Genomic DNA, 10,998 nt, shown 5'->3' with positions numbered 1-10,998 from the left:
TACATACATACATACATACATACATACATACATACATACATACATACATACATACATACATACATACATACATACATACATACATACATACATACATACAGTCCCATTCTTGAAAACCGGTTTTTCGGATTCTTGGGGTCTCAAAATGTGGACATTTGAGAAAAGCAGGTGAAGGGGGGCCAAATTTTACACAAATCTAATCCCTTCTAGTATGAGAATGTAAAAATTAAGTAATTTGCCATGAATAATGTTTTGATACTTCTGTTTTTTGCTTGAATCGTGAAAAATAGCATATGAAAAAAGTAAATTTTTTGAAAAGCCAAACACGATACGAAAAAGAAATTAAAAAACATAAGTTGTGATAAGAATGTGCATACGCAGCGGGCTGATTTTTTATTGTAAATATAGTTTTTCGAGATTAAAACACAAAATACGCATTCTATCAAAAAATGATTTATAAGAAATTTGTAAATCTTTTAAAAATGTACCATTTTTGTCAATACAACTTTTCACCAATTTTGCACATATCTTCTCTGTTGACAATGTAAAAATCTATTCAAACAAAAAACATTTGAGAAAAATCAAATAATTATTGTGGTTCGATTCCCAATGGAATGAAGAAGGAGTTGGATCTTTTTTTAAGAAATAATTTCAATTTTTAAATCAAATATATTGGAAATTGAAAAAAAATATTTGAAAAATTTAACAATTTTTAAAAACTGGTGGACGTTTTCATCGAGAAACAATGTTCCCGGTCATTTTTGGTTAATTCCCGGCCATCAAACATTTTGCCTGCCCGAGTCGAAATTTAGACCCTACTTTGAAGTTGCAGCTCCTTATTAGAACCGACTTTGACGCAATTTAAACTTATAGCCCCCGCTTTAAACTTTTAACTCCTAGAGAATGAAACATTAGAGCCTAGTTTGAGGCTGTAACACCTTTCTGAAGCTACTTTGAATGTTTAGATCCTTCATTTTTATAAATCAAGACCCTACTTTGACGCTGTTTAACTTTCCCTTTAATACTGACCCTACATTTAATCTTTCGAGCCTACATAGTTCGAACTTCATTTAAATAAAGTAAAGATTATTTTTCACTTAGGTTAATTGAACTCATTGGTCGTCTTAATGACTGAATGCACATTCAATTAAAAAATATATTTAATTCAAAATTTAACCTAATTGTTATTAATTGTTTATATATAAATCAAAACTTCTTTGCAATGCTTAATCAGAGAAAAACATTTTCTCTTAACTGAAAATGGTGAAAATTGGTATGCGAATGATATTTATCATGGAAAATTACTAAATATTGTCAATTAATAAGTAATTATAAACATTTTGGTCCATAATTAATGAAAGTTTGTGTATTAAACAGTCATTTAGGTGATTTAGAATCACAACAAATTATGAGAACAAAATGTATTCTTTCAGTAACAACAAATATTATGTATGAAATAAAAAAGTTGAAAAATATATTTAAATATATATTTAATAATTATAATTGGATTCACAGATTGTTATTAAATTTTTATGACAATATTACAGGTAATTTATTCGCAACAGGATTTCATGGAGAAATTCTTTTTTTTTCAAGGAACAGTACCACTTATCCAATGGTTTAATCATTTTTGTTACTAAATAATAATAATTGAGAGTTTCCGAAACATTTTTTTAGAGAAATATTTCTGTTTACGTGTCTACTATTTGATTTAGGAGGAACCAGCTATTATTTTTGTTAGAAAATGTTTACTGTTTTAATTTTTCATATTATATTTATTCAAGAATAAGAACAGCCAAATGTATAAAAAAATAATTGAGTTCTCATCTCGAATTTTAAGAGGAGACAATTGGGTATAAAACCAGTACTGTTATTGTTTTTATAAACTTATTTCCTGATGAATATTAGGTTAATTCTTTAACCAAATATTTGTATTTTTTAGCATAATTGGCTTAATTATGATGCGGAACGACTGTTTTAAAACTTTGCTTAATAAAGAGATAAAAAGATATTTTTATGCAAATCAGCAGATTTGACATTGTATTCATGCAAGGGATAAATAACACAGAATCAAATTTAAATATGTAGCCTCAAGTGATTTTAAAGCGTATAAGGTAGAATACTTCTAGAAAACAGAACCAATATATATTGAACACTTCAAAAATCGTTTTAACTATTTAACGACACAAAAAGTTTAAAAAAAGTAATTATTCAATCAATTGTTTTGGATTCAAAAATATTTTGTGCCTTGAATTATTCGAAAATGCTAATGATTTTTGTCGAGGACATCGTAACGCGTTCCGTTAGCTGAATCGGTTAGTATTCGCGGATTTTTCAGTGCACTATGCTTTAGCGTCATAATCAACAAATTCTATTAACAATATGTCTAAAAAATAACTGCGAATATCCTGGATATTTATATCACATATATTATTAAATTTTTTCTCATAAATAGCCAAACTTGTTTTTATTCATCCACATTGGTGTCAGATTATAGAGAACCTGCTTTGATGGCACAAGTCCTACAGTAGTCGTTTCAGCTTTAAAAGAGGGTCTAATTTATATTAAATACATACTCTACTTAGATGCTAAACTTGGAAAAACGGCCGATTTCCGACAATTTTAGCGTCAAAGTAGGGTCTAAATTACAATGAAATCGCTGCTTATTTAGAACCTATAGTTTACAGCTTCCAGCCCCTACTAAGTTAAGAGTTACGGATTCAAAATAGGGCCTAAATTTAAATTGTTCCAACAGCCAAAATAACTACAAATTGTGAGTCGAAGATCCGAGTCAATCGAATCGAGTATCAGGTAGTTTAATCAGTATTCTACGAGAACTTTTTAAATCTTTAAATTTCGTCAATAAAGAAAACAATTCCAAATGGTGAGTCGACGACCCGAGTACACCGTGTCGCGTAGCAGGTGGTTTAGCACGTATTCTACGAGATCTTTTTAAGAGATTAAAGTGTACCAATTGCCAAAATAACTATCAATGATAAGTCGACGATCCGGGTGCACCAAATCGAGTACAAGGTGCTTTATTACGTATTCTACAAGAACTTTTTTATAATTACAATTTTATAAATAACGAAAACAATTCCAAATGATGAGTCAACGACCCATGTGCACCGGGTCGTGCACCAGGTTGTTTATCACGTATTCTTTGAGAACTTTTTGACAATTTAAATTGTGCCAATTTCCAAAATAATTACGAATGATAAGCCGACGATCCAAGTGCACCGGATCGAGCACCAAGTAGCTCAATACGTTTTCCACGAAAAATTAAAAAATATGAATTTTGTGAATAAATAAAACAATTCCAAATGGAAAATCGGCGATCAGTGTGCACCGATTCGCACACCCAATAGTTTAGCACGTATTTTACGAGAAATTTTTAAGAGTTTAAATAATGCCAACTGCCAAAATAACTAGCAACGGTGAGCCGACTATCCGGGTGAACCGTATCGCGCACCAGGTAGCTTAGCACGTATTCTACAGGAACTTTTTCAATATTTAATTTGTTCCAACAACCTAAATAGCTAAAAAAATGTAAGTCGAAGATTCGCGTGCACCGGATCGAGTACCAGGTACTTTATTACGTATTCTGCGAAAACTTTTTTAAAATTTAAATTTTACGAATAACGAAAAAAATCCACATAGTGTGTCGACGACCCGGGTTCAACGGGTCGTGCACCACATAATATAGGACGTATTCTACGAGAACGTTTTAGGAATTTCAATTGTTCCAACAGGCAAAATAGATGAAAATTGTAAGTCGAAGATTCAGCTAAACCAGATCGAGCACCAAGTAATTCAATGCGTATTCTACAAGAAATTTTAAAAAATTAAAATTTTATGAATAAAGAAAACAATTCCAAATGGTTAGTCGACGACCAGAGTGCACCGGGTCACGCACCAGGTAGTTTAGGACATATTCTACGAGACCCCCGGTGTACATGGATCATCTACTCACCACTGATAGTTATTGTGGGTGCACCCCAATCGTCGATCCGACATTTGGAATTGTTTTCGTTGTTCACAAAATTTAGTTTTTTAAAGTTCTTGTAGAATACGTAATAAAGTAGCTGGTGCTAGATTCGGTGAACTCACATCGATGACTCAACATTAGTAGTTATTTTGGGAGATGGAAAAATTTAAATTCTTAAAAAGTTCTTATAGAGTACGTGCTAAACTACCTGGTGCGCAAACCGGTGCACCCTGGTCGCCGACTCACCATTTGGAATTATTTTCTCAAATCACAAAATTCAAATTTTTTAAAGTTCTTGTAGAATACGTATTGAGCTACCTGGTGCTCGATCGGGTGCACCCAAATCCTCGACTCATCCTTGGTAAGAAATTCTCGTAGAATATGTGCTGAACTACCTGATGTGCGACCCGGTGAATCCGGGTCGTGGACTCGCCGTTTGGAATTGCTTTCGTTATTCACAAAATTTTAATTTTTAAAAAGTTCTCGTAGAATACGTATTAAACTACCGGATGCTTGATCCGGTGCACCTAGATCTTCGACACACAATTTTCAATTATTTTGGCTGTTGAAACAATTTGAATTCTTGAAAAGTTCTCTTAGAATACTTGCTAAACTACCTGGTGCGCGACGCGGTGCAGCCGGATCGTCGACTCACCATTGTTAGTTATTTTCGCATTCGGCACAATTGAAATTCTTAAAAGATCTCGTAGAATACGTGCTAAACTACCTGGTGCGTGTTCCGGTGCATCCGGGCAGTGAACTTACCATTTAGAGACGTGTAGACTATTGGCAAACCTAATATTTCCATTTTTAACGCAGGCTAATTTTCTCTGACACTTGCATGTTCTTAAGAGTATTCATGTGTGTTTAGCATGTTCTAAGCATGGGAGACGGACAAGAGCAAGGCTTGCGCCATCCTACCATTCAGTTGTGATCAATGCTTTAGCCAGATATTTGCAAGTATCTTAACATGCGTCGCTCAGTGGGAGGAAATGCACTTTTTTCGTTCAAAAATGTCCAGAGCCTTTAATTTTGGTCCGATTTTTAATTTTTTAATTTTAAATTAAAGTTCATTAAATTCTGAAGAGCTTGACGCTCTGAACTTTTGTCTCTTCTACATGTTTATTAATCATTTTTTCACTCAAGGTACAGAAAAACTGTAATTTTTTACATAACAATTTTTTACGCTTTACTAACTGATTTGGTAAACTTTATATTATCTTAAATAAATGTTTTGGGACTCATAGGATACAAATAATTTACTCATTAATCCATTTATTTGTTATAAACAAATTTTATGATGATTTTAGCAAATAGTCTTATTATCGGTGAAAAATATTTCTGTTTACCAAAAGTGTTTCATATTAATGTAGGAATGATATATATTTACAAGAATAATTAAAAAATTTATACTAACCATTGTTATAAACAACTCTTATGGCAAAATATTAAAAATTCAGATTTTTTCAAATTATGATTTCCTTCAATCGCCAGAACGACTTCATGTATTTCTGAAAATAATAAATATTTAATAATATTTGATAAAATATAACAATTTAAATTTTTATAAATAAATTAGATAAACAAATTCAAAATGTTGGCCCTTTCGCATAGGAATTTTTTTGTTTTTGCACTGAAAATGTTTTAAGCTATTGCATGAATGACTGCTAGTCACAAAAGTATTAGAAAAGTTAACAATAACAATTGTTATAAATAATCCTCGTGTTAAAATGTTCAAATTGAAGGTTTTATCAAATTTTAATTTTCTTTAATCGCTACAATGGCTACTGATATGCCTGAAAAATGTATCTTTTATAATGTTTAGTAAAATATAACAACTTGAATCTTTATAAACAATTTCGATAAACAAATTCTAAATGTTGGCAGTTTCACTTAGAAAAATTCGGGGTTTCAATTGCAATAGATTGAGAATTAATCATAACACTACATGCTAAGATTAACTCAATATAAAATCTTTTGACAATAACCCACCGACTTGATAGGCAAACCCCTAAGTTTGCAGAGAATCATATCAGAAAACTTTTAAATATTAGAACTTCAGAATTTAAAAATATTTCTTCTTTCGTAACTGATACATGGATTCGAACTCACTAACAGTTTGTGTGCTAAATCAGTGTTAGTAGCAATACGAGAAAACTTGCGTGAATTGAACTCTCGAATATTTCTGTAGTCTTTATTCCGAGCTTCACCTACTTCTTCGGAAAACTGTCTGATTGGTAATGGAACCTTGCATAACATCAGCTCCATACAATAATATCTTATGGACAGTTACAGGCATGTATAACCAAGGGTATAAACGTACGTACAGTTTTGCGATTTCCACAGTGTATGTTTCAAATGTTTCAAAGTCAGTTGGCTCTGTACTTGTTAATTTATGCAGAATGTACGCAAATCTTTCCACTAACTACAAGTCTATCCCTGTAATTTCTACTGTTATTTGAGGGTCTACCAAAAACATTCTTATGGTATTCCCGTCATGGGATGTGCCTGAGCCTTGTTTTACTGCATCTATTACCAATCCGGTCTTCTGATATAAAGCTTTGCAAATTCGAGTCTTCGACTTCTTTTGCAAATCTTTATATATATCCGTATCTACTCGCCATTTCTTAAAATCGAGGCGATAGGCTATATGTAAAAGATTTTCCATAATGTGAATCCTAGCATGTAGTGTAGACAATCCATAATCATATGACTTGATATCTATAACTTTGCCTTTGACTCTAAGTTATTCATCTCTTTAGGTGTAGCTTGACAAATGTAGCAAGTCATACATGATAAAGTTCTAGAAAGAGCCTGGCAAATTTTTCGGTCGAGCATCGTCAACATCATATCAGTTTTTATCAAAAATGTACCGGAATCGTTCTTAAATTATTATGGGTTTAATTTCATCGATTTCTTCTTGAAGTGATGATATTACTGAATTGGTTTTTCCTGGAGTTTCTTTTGCGAATTCATATAGTATTTGCCTGCAATATGATGTTGACGATGAATTAGGATTTTGCAATACTACAGAATTTACCAAATTCTCTAAGTGAAGTCACAGTGGTACCATTGAAACCGTGAAGATACTATTATCCACCATATCTGGATCATGTTTCTTTTTCTTTGTGTACTTTGGCTTGAAGAACCATCACAACCGTATTTCATAATTAACTTCAAGTTATGAGGTTTACTTATATCCGTAAATGGAAGAGAAATATCACGCTTTTTAAAAATTCGAGATATCGTATAATCTAATAAAGATTTTAAACCGATTGTAAAACCCTTTTCCATTAACCTAATTGAATCTGGATAACATTCTTCGTTAGCTTTTGCCATTTGGCTGACATTTACCCAGCAAACAACAATTTGTCGTTTGCTGGGTAAATGTCAGCATTTCTCTTTTTTCTGTGCATTAGGATCATGTGATACTGACTTGTAGACAAATCAGCTTCCTCTATTAAGGCCAAAGCTTCTTCTGATGTGTAAGAAATCGGGAAATCATTCATATTTTCATTTTCATCGGAAGGTAAAATTGAATTAACGAATTCTGATACTTTCTTTCTATCACATAGATTTAGCGAGCGTAAAAAAGCCTCTCTTGTTTCGAGGTCAGCACATTTTTCACGTATATCCATTAATTTCCTTTGTTTTGTTGAAGTGGAACATTCTTCAAAGTCATCTGAGTTAGGCCTTCCGCATTTGTCATTACTTTCAGGTAGAAATTCCACGATAAAATATGTGTTCAACCAACCTGTAAACTTGTCGTTGAAACAAGCTTTACTAAATGTTGAACTCTGCCGTTTCCTTTTAATATGAGGGACAAAAACATTATTCAATTTGTTTCTAACCTTTTCCAGTTGTTTATCGCTTAAATTCAATTCTCTTTTTGAATACTGCGCCAAATCTTTCACACCTTCATTGAAATTATAAAACAAAAAATCGAATAGGGTCTTTTTGAGAACTTTTAATGCAACCATTTTGTCATAATGGAACACCATTTATTGGACAAATAATAAACCCAACAAATTTTGTTACAATTACCTAAAAATATTTTTTGTACTTATATTTATTATTAACACAAAATCCCAGAATTAGAAAACGAAACAAATAAAGAAAACAAATGTAATGTAATGCAGAAAAAAATACAACTGTGAAAAGAAAACACTTAGTCCAATGCACATATTTCTGAAAGGGAATATTAAGACAAGATCAGTAGCCATTCTAGCGATTAAAGAAAATTAAAATTTGATAAAACCTTAAATTTGCGTATTTTATCACGAGAATTGTTTATAATAATTGTTATTGTTAACTTTTCCAATATTTTTGTGACTAGCAGTCATTCATCCAATAGCTTAAAACATTTCCAGTGCACAAACAACAAAATTTCTATGCGTAAGGGCCAAACTTTTGAATTTGGTTATAAAAATGTAAATGGTTATATTTTATCAAATAATATTAAATATTTTTTATTTTAAGAAATACCTGAAGTCGTTCTACCGATTGAAGGAAATTATAATTTGAAAAGATCTGAAATTGTAATATTTTACCATAAGAATTGTTTATAACAATGGTTATTATAAACTTTTAAATTATTCTTGTAATTATATATCATTCCTACATTAATATGAAGCACTTTTAGTTAACAGAAAATTTTTGTTACCGATAATAAGACTATTTGCTAATTTGTTCCTAAAATATTTTTATAACAAATAAATGAACTGATGAGCTTTTAGCTCTCTCCCATGACGGCTCTACATACCGCGTGCAGCAAGGCGCCCTGATCACCGTACCGCTAAGCGTCCTGTCTCCCTTGTCTCCCGGCAGCCAGTCTAGGGTGTTAGTGCGAGTCAATCTCGACGTAGATAACCACGCGTCACCGAAATCGAACGAAATCACCCCTGGATGTCGTACAGGCTCTTTCAGTCACTCGCCTAGGACCTCCCCCACAAAGTCCCCTGATCCTTACAATGCGGATCCATCTTACGTTGATCATAGCCCTTCATGGTTCCTCTCCCACCAGGAATCAACGGCACCCTCTATTACGAGGTTGAGTGGTGCCGTAAGATCGCTACTCATGAATAATTACGTAGACACTTCCGGATTGCTCAACGCGCATGAATACCCTGAGCGGACGATTGGACATTAGCTTCCCCCCGAGCTAACTGCTCTTCTGGGGATCGCAGTCGACAATTACGACACTCCGGAGGCGGTCACATTAGCACCCGATAGTTCACTCACACCCCGTTCAACCGAGTGCATAAAAATAAAATTCGAGTAACTCGCCGTCGTCGCAACGGCACCCTGAGCAACAGTAATGCCTGTAATTACGCTATCACCGCAGATAACAAAATCAAGTAGACGATCAATCTACTTGAAAAAGTAACCAGATTTTTAACATCAAAACTTGCAAAACAATCGGTTCTTTTCAGGACCACCAAGTGTCTCAAGCCTAGAGTCACTGTCTGTTTCTTATCTCCCTGTCTTAATTTAATTAATTTTACCACTTTATCTACATTTAATATTATTGAATCAGTCTCAACCCACATACTGACCTTAACTTGACGCCCAAACGTGGGCCCTGAGAGAAAAGTTAACACACGTTTCATCCTATCTGCTGCTCTACACACTCCCCTTATAAAGAGGGCCCTCTCTGATCAGGGCATGCGTTACTCTGAACAAAGAAAAAAAAACCTCACTTCTGGGAGTGAATAAATACCCAGTGGCGCCCATGAAACAACGAACTCCGACAAGGACTCGTCAGTCCTTCAACCTAGATTGTGACTCACAGGAGCAGCACCCCTCTTGTATTAATCTCCAAAACCAAGGGGGCTCCTCTTTAAATAATTCCCTTCACCCCCTCGGATTTAGATCTTCTGGTGCAGCTGCACTATCAACTAATATGGCCCCCTCTACAGGAAACCCATCCTCTGTGGACAACCAAGGCCCTGTGGGTAATCCACCGCTTGGACAAAATCCAGGTCCTGTGGGAAATAACTCCCTTATAAATGTTCAATATCTGGCAGGAAATCCACCGCTCTTGGAAAACCAAGGCCCAGTGGGCAACCCACCTCTTGAATAAAAATCAATGCCCTGTGGAAATTCCATCCGTTGTATATCTACACATTTCCGATATTCTTTATAATACCTGAACTCGACGTAATATTGCAACTGGACCTCACTCCCAGCGAAGCTCTTTCGGAGCTAATCTCAAACGTCCTGGTAAATGGAACTTCCCAAGACCACCCGCCCCCACTGACAATTCCAGGAACGCCCGGATCCATTAAGTGAGGCAACATTAGGTCCAGTACCTAAAGAAAAAAGCGCCGAAAGAAGCTCCTAAAGAATACGCGCAAAAATAATAAATCGGAGACCAAGTCTTTGTCCGAAACCACAAACTCTTGGATGCCCAAAAAGGTTTTAATGTCACCCTAGCCCTCCTACGCAATAGACCCTTCACTATTCTAGAACGAATTAGTGGACAGGTCTATGAAGTAGACCTGATTGATCGTGTCGCAAATATGCACACCCTGCACACCCCCCGCAAAAATAAGCGCGTTGTCACGCGAAAGAGTGGCCCTGCTGCCGCTCCACCAGAGTGGGATTTCCCATTAGAGAGTAGTCCCGTAACTGATCGGAAACCCACACTCATCGCTATCTCAATGCGCGACTTCCAAACCGACCCACGCGTTGAGAAAAAATCGAGGCTCCCAATGGATAACCCTGATATTCAGATTTTAACCAACGCTAGGCCCCCATTGGATGCCCCTGATATCCAGGCCGACCAAAATGAGGACCCTCTTCCTCAAAATCCCACACCACTGCCTCGTTAGGCACCCAAGATCCTCTGGTTTGTTCTAACCGTCCAGGGGCCAAGACATATTTGTTAATCATGGCCACGAAATCGGCCCCAGGATGCTGACACCAGGGAGCAGAGCGAAGCGAACAGGATGCCTGACTCCTCGTCACCAGGACGACGATATGATCTCCAACCTCGGCGTTAGATCTAT

At 35.0% G+C, this 10,998-nt stretch overlaps 1 protein-coding gene across 3 annotated transcripts in view; it reads right to left on the bottom strand.

Moving 5' to 3' along the window:
- The window catches only part of LOC117182144 (endoglucanase Z-like), a 20,102-nt gene that overhangs the window by 3,950 nt on the left and 5,154 nt on the right, over window positions 1–10,998 (bottom strand). The window contains exon 1 of one of the 3 annotated variants that reach the window (XM_033375195.1): window positions 8,751–9,030. The exons of the other annotated variants lie outside the window; for them this stretch is intronic. The gene's annotated coding sequence lies outside the window, so the exon portion shown is untranslated. Of the gene's footprint in view, window positions 1–8,750; window positions 9,031–10,998 lie in introns of those variants that run through there. 3 annotated transcript variants of the gene reach the window in all.

The sequence above is a fragment of the Belonocnema kinseyi genome, chromosome 10, assembly GCF_010883055.1.
Source record: "Belonocnema kinseyi isolate 2016_QV_RU_SX_M_011 chromosome 10, B_treatae_v1, whole genome shotgun sequence".
Lineage (NCBI taxonomy): Eukaryota > Metazoa > Arthropoda > Insecta > Hymenoptera > Cynipidae > Belonocnema > Belonocnema kinseyi.
This window is presented reverse-complemented; position numbering and strand designations above follow the sequence as displayed.